Source organism: Euprymna scolopes, chromosome 10, assembly GCF_053919585.1.
Source record: "Euprymna scolopes isolate OS-2025 chromosome 10, ASM5391958v1, whole genome shotgun sequence".
Classification (NCBI taxonomy): Eukaryota; Metazoa; Mollusca; class Cephalopoda; order Sepiida; family Sepiolidae; genus Euprymna; species Euprymna scolopes.
In genome coordinates, this window is record NC_136491.1 from 79984367 (window position 1) to 79992907 (window position 8541).

Below are 8541 nucleotides of genomic sequence, written 5' to 3' on the forward strand. Positions count from 1 at the left end.
TTTAAATTAATCTTTTTCATCAAATGGATAAATGACTAGCAAACACACACACACACACACACACACACTCTGTCTCTCTCTCACACACACATACACACACACACGGATATACAGGCATGTTTTCGTATCTGCGTCCGAAATTCTTACTTATGAAATAAATAGATAAATAAATAAAACGCAAGGGTTCGGAAACGTTAGAAATTTTGTATGAAATTAATATTTGTTTATCTAATCGGCTAAAGAATAAAGAGAATATATAGATATGTATTGTATTTGCGCTAAATTTAAATCCGATATTCGTTTTTAGCATACCAGAAAACCTTTTACAAGTCGTCATTTAAAAAAAATGTTAAGTTGGAAACAAGTAAAAATTTACCGTTTAAAATTATAGAATGTTCGGTAGTTATTTATTTTATGTACTGTGCTGTATTAATGAGCTTATTGTTTTGAAAGCCATTCTTAACATTGCGAAGGTGTTTTGAACTATTCTGTGCTTTCATTTTAAAATTTTATAATAAAGAAAAAATATCGTGAAAATTAAATTTTACCTGAAAAACTATTGTAAAATAGCGCGGTACCAAAAATACATAAACGTCTATCTTCTATTTACATTGTTTAAAATAAAAATAAAAAATACAGAAAGTTCTGTTTATATTGTTTAGAATAAGTTTATATTTCTGAAACTTTGTAAAGATTATGTTTATAAAAACTGTGAATTTTTTAAAATAGTTTAAATTAAAAAAGTTATGTATATATTGTTTAGGATTGAATAAAAAAGCGTTTATTGTTTTTGTAATTGTTTTCAAATTGGCTATTTTAGAAAAAGAAAGTATGCTTATTTAAAACTGAGTTCTGAAATACCAATATCAATATTTAGAGGGTTCGAGATTATTTTGCCACCATAAATACAGTCTTGCCCATAATGTCAGGCACGGGTATCTATTACTCATAATTATTCTATATAATTATTCTACGGACATGCATTTTTCGAGAGCCTATCTACCGTCAGCGTAGCTTTCTGTCTCTAGAAATTGAACCTGACACCATGCCTATTATGGTGTACTGCGTTAACTGTTATATCATGTAGTTCGAAATCATTTAAATTATTATTGTTATGGCTTTTAAATTTATGTAGATTTTAGTCGTTGTTGTTGTTGTTAATTGTTTACCGAATAGTGTCTTCACCCTTTTACATAGTGTGCGCCCATCGTTAGAGACTATGACCAATGATGTGTTAAAGGGGACTGGGTTTAGTAGGTCCGTTTATGACTTGTCCGGCTAATGGTGGTTTTAAGTATTTTTACAGCTGCCGTACCTATTATCAGTAAGTGTCGTTGAGATGATTGCAGCCGTTGAATTGCGGGATGTGTGATACTTACTCTTCTTATCCAAACGGGTTGTTACTGCTTATATTGGACCTCTGTTGAACGGACCAAACTACTCAAATCTCTTTTTTTGCGAGCATCTCCCATTATTCGGTGCACATACCTACGGCATAGAGTGTAGCAACACTCAAATATTGTTAATCTGTTGAGGTAAATACTGAAACTTTATTCATAATCTTACAAACATTATATTTATTTATAATGCATAGATTCAATACATATATATATATGTATATATATATATATATATATATATATATATATATATATATATATATATAAACTTATATGTAATATGCTGAGTTCGTGTAATTCAGAAAATTTTGATATACCAAAAGTTTTTAAGTCAAAAAAGGTGTTGGTAGCAACGAAAAGTGTATTCAATTTTATGTTATAATTGTTTCAATGTCCAGTTAAACAATTTCAAGCATTACATCGTTTGAAAATGTTGGAAATGCTGGTTATTGAAATTTTTCAAATGATATGATGCTCGAAATTCTCGAACTGGACATAGAAACAATTGTAACATAAAATGAAATACACTTTTCGTTGCTATCAACACCTTGTCTTGAAGTCTTGATTTTGCGCACACAGTATATATATATATATATATATATATATATATATATATATATATATATATATATATATATATATATAATGGTTCCTATCTTAGGTTGAGTATTTGTGCAGTGATATACAAATTACCATTTGCGTATGAAGCGATGCTCTTTGTGTAAACAAACTGAGCTTATATAATTTGGGCAATGCCAAAACATTGTTAATTCACTTACCGCATAATGTTTTCCGTATAATGCAACGGTTAGAAGTTCGACTGTCGTTGTGATGATCATGATTCGATTCTGGCGTAAGGTACTTGCTTTTCGAGCGCACACTGGCGAGCTGTGAAACAGCGAAAGGGTACTGTACTTGGATGACATATATATATATATATATATATATATATATATATATATATATTGCATATCTTGATATGCCGACATATCATATACCTTTATTTCACCTTGCGTTTTATTTACTCTAATTTTATATACTTCAAGCGCTTGCATTTTCCTTCTATTCATAGTTAACGTGTTACAAACAAAAGCTTTATCGCGCTTGTGCAATATTCGCCATTAAGTTTTTAAAAGACCCACCGTTAGAGTGCGTGGAAATAATATTACTCCGTTAATTTATCTCGCATGGTATTAAAAACAAAACATCTAAGCAATCAATTCAATCGCTGTCATACACACAGGCTATTCTAATTTCGCTATCTCTCATGGTAACCCTGTCATGTTGACACCTCTATTTCTATGGCTCCCTTTTTCTGTCTTTATCTGCTTCACTATCGTCATATCCTATTCTATTTTCATCAGGTTTCTCATACTTGGCCTTCCCTCTTTTTCTCACTTTCACGATCGTGCCCCATCTGTCCGTTTCAGTGAGTTATCTTCCCGCCTGATTGCACCCGATTTATCCATAAAAGATGACATTTGTAAAATTACATACGCTATCGGTCGTTATCCATACATATAAATAGTCGGGTTTTCTTCAGATTGATTGTGTTTGTACATTCATATTATGCTCAGGACAATCAGAACATCGCGTACGTTATTTTAATATATTAAACTGTCTAACATTAAAATATAAAACGTAAGAGTGTTTATGGATTAAAATTAAGGGAAAATTACATAATGGCAAAATAGTGTATCAATTTTAGTGCCTCTAAAATGTGTGAATTTTCCTATAAATATTTTACCTGTTTTACACTCCACAAAATTCATCAGAATGTCATTGGCTGTCTCATTACGTAGGCGTGGACGTAACTAATGTCTTTGTGTTTGGTAAACTCGTCAATTAATGAACTTATTAATTACTAGATATGTATTATATGAACGATGAATTAAGTAGCTTCTGTACTTGTTTTTATGTTATTTTATCATATGTATGAAATTTTAAATCGTTAATGTTATCGTATTTTAATTTTAATACACTTTCGAAATTATGTATGCATCCAATATGACATGCCTAGACGTACGTTTTCAAGCAAGAAGACGAGCATCCGCCTGAAGACGTCCACTGTTTCAGATTTTGACGTACCTGCATGACAAGTGCTGCTTTCTTAGAGTCTCATGCCATCACTATTTGCCATAGAAAGATGGAAATGTTGGTTAAAGAATAAGTTTAGTAATCATAACATTATTATTTGGATACCACGATCAGCCGGTCACTGAGGTGTGACCGACAGACGTGTTACAGTAAATGTCTTAAAGCGGTCTCATGAAGATATGAATATGGGCCAGTCATTAGTGTCTGTGTAGCAAGAAGAAAATCATACCTGAGATGTTGGATCTGGGCGTGGCTCCTTTCTTTTCTCAAGATGATCTCTTCACCCTGGTGGCATTCTGGTGGGAATCTTCATCTCTTTGTCCTCAGGGCCGCCTTTCGACTTCAGACATTTATGAAGGCATTCATGGCAGACACAAGAAAAATGACACGCGACACAATTGTAATATACATAAGGTATAACTAACTATTTTATTTTACAAAATATATATTACAATGCATATTACAATTAATTTTTACAATTAAAACTGGATAATAGGATTTTCGAAGCTAACTAACCTACCCTAACTAGTGTTGAGGGAGGGGGTCTCCCCCTCCCATGTACGGAGAGACAGACTATGCGTCCTCACATCATGGTGGTCGTGCAGGAAAGAGACAGAAAGATAGCAAGGGAATTATGGGAAGGGATTTCTTTGTATCTCTACGCTCATGGCCAAATTACCACCCGTCCATGCTGCAGAGTGTGTTAGAAACAGTGGCACAAGGAAATAGTGCCACATCCCTCCCTATGAAATCCGAAATTTATGAGTATTCATAAATTTCAGAAGTCCCTAATTTTCCGTGAATGGTGCGTCAACCGGCCGTCAGCAATCAATGTCCCCATGCTCTAGGTTCCATTAGGAACTCAGTGAAGCAAGTTATCTTTTTCCACCAGGCTCCTGATAGACTGGCATACTGCTTCAAATACCAGAGAGGGTAATCATCCTCGCCCTCCATCGAGGCAATGGCATCATGATTTCAGTAACTGGATTTTCACTTTCTTAAGCAACCAGTATAATATTTTTTTTAACAAGGCCGGATTTTACGTGAGTTCATCACGCCAACCTATACGTATTTCACTAAGCCGGATTCTACGTGAGTTTATCACGCCGACCTATACGTATTTCACTAAGCCGGATTCTACGTGAGTTTATCACGCCGACCTATACGTATTTCACTAAGCCGGATTCTACGTGAGTTTATCACGCCGACCTATACGTTTTTTAATTTAGTCTGCATAACATTATTTTCGTAACTGGATTTACGCTCCCTTCAGCAACCAGTATAATGTATTTTAACCAAGTCGGAGTTACGTGACCTCATCACGCCGACCTATATGTATTCCAAGTTATTACTTCAGTTACTGGACTTACGCGCTCTTCAGCAACCAGCATAATGTATTTTAAATAAGTCGGGGTTACGTGACCTCATCACGCCGACCTATATGGATTTAGTAAAACCTCGGTCTTCAGAGGTTCTAATCCAATTTAATTCTGTTAGAGCACGGAGACTGCCGCCGAGCGACCAATAAAAACTATCCACCAAGGAATATTTATTAATTATATAAAGAATTAATTAAGAAGGGCACTCAGCCTTCATGAGTTAGAATACTCAATTAGGGCAATAAAATTAAAAAAATAAACAATTCAGAAACCTGGTATACATTAAATCAATGAAATAGAGTATTAACATTTTTTTTCTTAAAAAAAAGAAAACATTTTTTTAAAAAATCATTTCAGAGCACCTCAGTCACAATTAGAATTTGTTTACACAATGCAAACGCATTACAACTTATTACATTCATAATTAACTTTTTCCCAAATTTCAGGGTACATTTAAAAAGTATGTGTATTTTTTTCAAAACTTGATTTACAAAAGATCATTAAAATTTCATTCCCAAATTTAAAAATTATTTCAAGTATTTTGGTTCATCGTTAAAATCAATTTATGTTAGTTAACTTCTTTCCAAAGTAATTCATTTATTATTTTAAAAACAATCTTCTCAAAAGGTCATAAACTTCGAATAGACCCATTTTTTGTAATGCAATTCAAAAATTATTCCAAACATTTGGTTCATTATTAAAATTAATCTTCCGAAAAGATCATAAAAAATTCATTTTGAATAAATTTACCCTTCACAATGAGATTCAGAGACATCCCAACACTTTTTCATTTCGTAATTATTATTTTTTATTTAATTGATTCTTAAAAATCATTTCTTCTTTTAGACCATTATCAAGGTCATTTCGAATTCAGAAACTTTTCACGTTAATTAACTTTTTTTTTCAAAATAATTATTTTATTATTTAAAGGCAACTCTTTTCCTAAACTCACTCACTAGGATTATTTCGAATTAATAAACTCCCGCCACACCTGAGAGTCACATTAGTTAACGACCAGTTCTGTATAGTTAACAGCTCGAAAAAATTAAAGTTTCAATTAAAGAGAGATCTTTCTACACTGAGGAAATCTTTTTTTTCTTAAGAATTAATTAAATTTTACGTATATACTCCTCAGTCAATATTTCAGGGACCCCTATCATACGGTCCAATTTCAAATAAACCTTCAATTAAAGAATTCGCTCGAATAATTCTTCCTTAAAAATAATCTAGAATTCAGGAAAATTTCTTTCGTTAGTCAAATAATATTTCCTTAGAAATTATTAAAAATTCAGAGAATATTCGAAATGTAATAGCGTAATTTTTCTTTAAAAAAAAGCTATGAACATTTCAGAGAACTCTTAAAAATTTAACGTAATCATCTAACAGTTGGCTTTTCCAAACACTCGAAGATTTCAAAAAAGTATTTCAAGTTCTGTTTGAATAATTTTCTCTCTTTTTATTTTTAATAAAAAAAACAATTGAAGACATCATTTAATGTAATTTAAACAAGCATAAATAATTTTGTTCTTTAAACTTGCTAGAAAAATAAAAAAAAACTCCAAGTTAATTCGTTATTATATGCCCTCCTGCAATCAGCCATGGGGGGTTTAGCTATACAATCATTAAAACGCAAGAGTAGAGAAAGAGAATGAGGGGGAAAAGAAGGGGATAGAGACAGAGCGGTGCCATTACACACCCCACCACCCTCATGATATCATTACGTAATAACAAAAAAATCTTCGACAATTTTAAAAGTCACTCTGTCGTCCTTACAGACCCTAACAGGTAAGGGAATGAGAGAGAGAGAGAGAAGAAGAAGAGAGAGAGAGAGAGGCAGCTAGCGTTGTTCTCCCACCCATTCCTTAACACCCTCGCAAACACCATGACGAGGTCATCTTCGCTTATCTTTCCCATGTGCGGCCATTGTTTTAAACAAATGAGTGACAGGTAGACATTAAACATTTCTACGAGTTAAAAAAAAAATAAGAAAATAGAAAAACAATCTTATTTTGAACAATTTTGTAAAATACATTCTCACACAAAACTTTCATATTATATAACCCCAATTTTTTTTTCTTCTTTTCTTTTAAACAGACAAAACATCAATAAAAGAAACATTATCAATTCAAAAAAAAAATCCCCTTATGTTTCAGCGTTAATTGTTACCTAACCTGAAAAATAAACACATCAACTGTTCATGGAATAAAATGTAATGTAAAAGTTCTATTTTTTCAAATCTGAATCTAACACTTGCAAAGTCAAAAGAATTTTTTAAAAAGTCCTATATTTTTATAAACCTGAAATAAAGATCAGATAAAAAATGTTAGGTATCCTTTATTTTCTTTCCTTTTTTTTTTCTTTTTTAAATTTATTTTTCGAGCTTCGTGTTTGAAGGATTTTTTTCTTTTTCTTTCATGTAATAACAAGATGCATAGATATACACACACATATATATATATATCTTGAGAGAGACAGAAAGAGAGAAAGCGTGAGAGAGAAGGAGATATTGCATATTCTAGAGACAATTTCTTTTTGTCTCTGTTTTTTTTGTGTAGGACACATTTCTTACTTTTTTTTTCGAAGGGTTACTTTCAATACTCTTTTTTTTAAATCGATCTTTTGTAAACTGTTTTTTTTTTGTAGGTGCAAGACAATTTTTTGTTCAGGTTCTGAATTTTCTTTTTGAGTGCGTTTTTTTTTATGCGCGTGTGTACTGGTCTGCCATTTTTAAAAAAAATTGCCAGTAATAATAGTTTTTTTTCCGTTTTTAAAGACCGTGGACCATTTTTTTTTATTCGATTCGTCTAGTGGTCATTATTTTTGGTTGTGCCGTGGGTTTAAGAGTCGAAATTATTTCCATGTTGGGAAACAATATGTCCTGGTCATAGTGCATCATTTATACCGGTATCAGCCGGTCACTGAGGTGTGACCGACAGACGTGTTACAGTAAATGTCTTAAAGCGGTCTCATGAAGATATGAATATGGGCCAGTCATTAGTGTCTGTGTAGCAAGAAGAAAATCATACCTGAGATGTTGGATCTGGGCGTGGCTCCTTTCTTTTCTCAAGATGATCTCTTCACCCTGGTGGCATTCTGGTGGGAATCTTCATCTCTTTGTCCTCAGGGCCGCCTTTCGACTTCAGACATTTATGAAGGCATTCATGGCAGACACAAGAAAAATGACACGCGACACAATTGTAATATACATAAGGTATAACTATTTTATTTTACAAAATATATATTACAATGCATATTACAATTAATTTTTACAATTAAAACTGGATAATAGGATTTTCGAAGCTAACTAACCTACCCTAACTAGTGTTGAGGGAGGGGGTCTCCCCCTCCCATGTACGGAGAGACAGACTATGCGTCCTCACATCATGGTGGTCGTGCAGGAAAGAGACAGAAAGATAGCAAGGGAATTATGGGAAGGGATTTCTTTGTATCTCTACGCTCATGGCCAAATTACCACCCGTCCATGCTGCAGAGTGTGTTAGAAACAGTGGCACAAGGAAATAGTGCCACATTTGCAATAACTTTGATCCATTTTTGCTGAATAAGAATAGGAGTCATTACTTTTGGAACGGCACTTGTATTTCACGTCCTAACCTTACAATATGAGTGCGGATCAAATAAGTGTATGCTCTCAGCTGAATAATGTC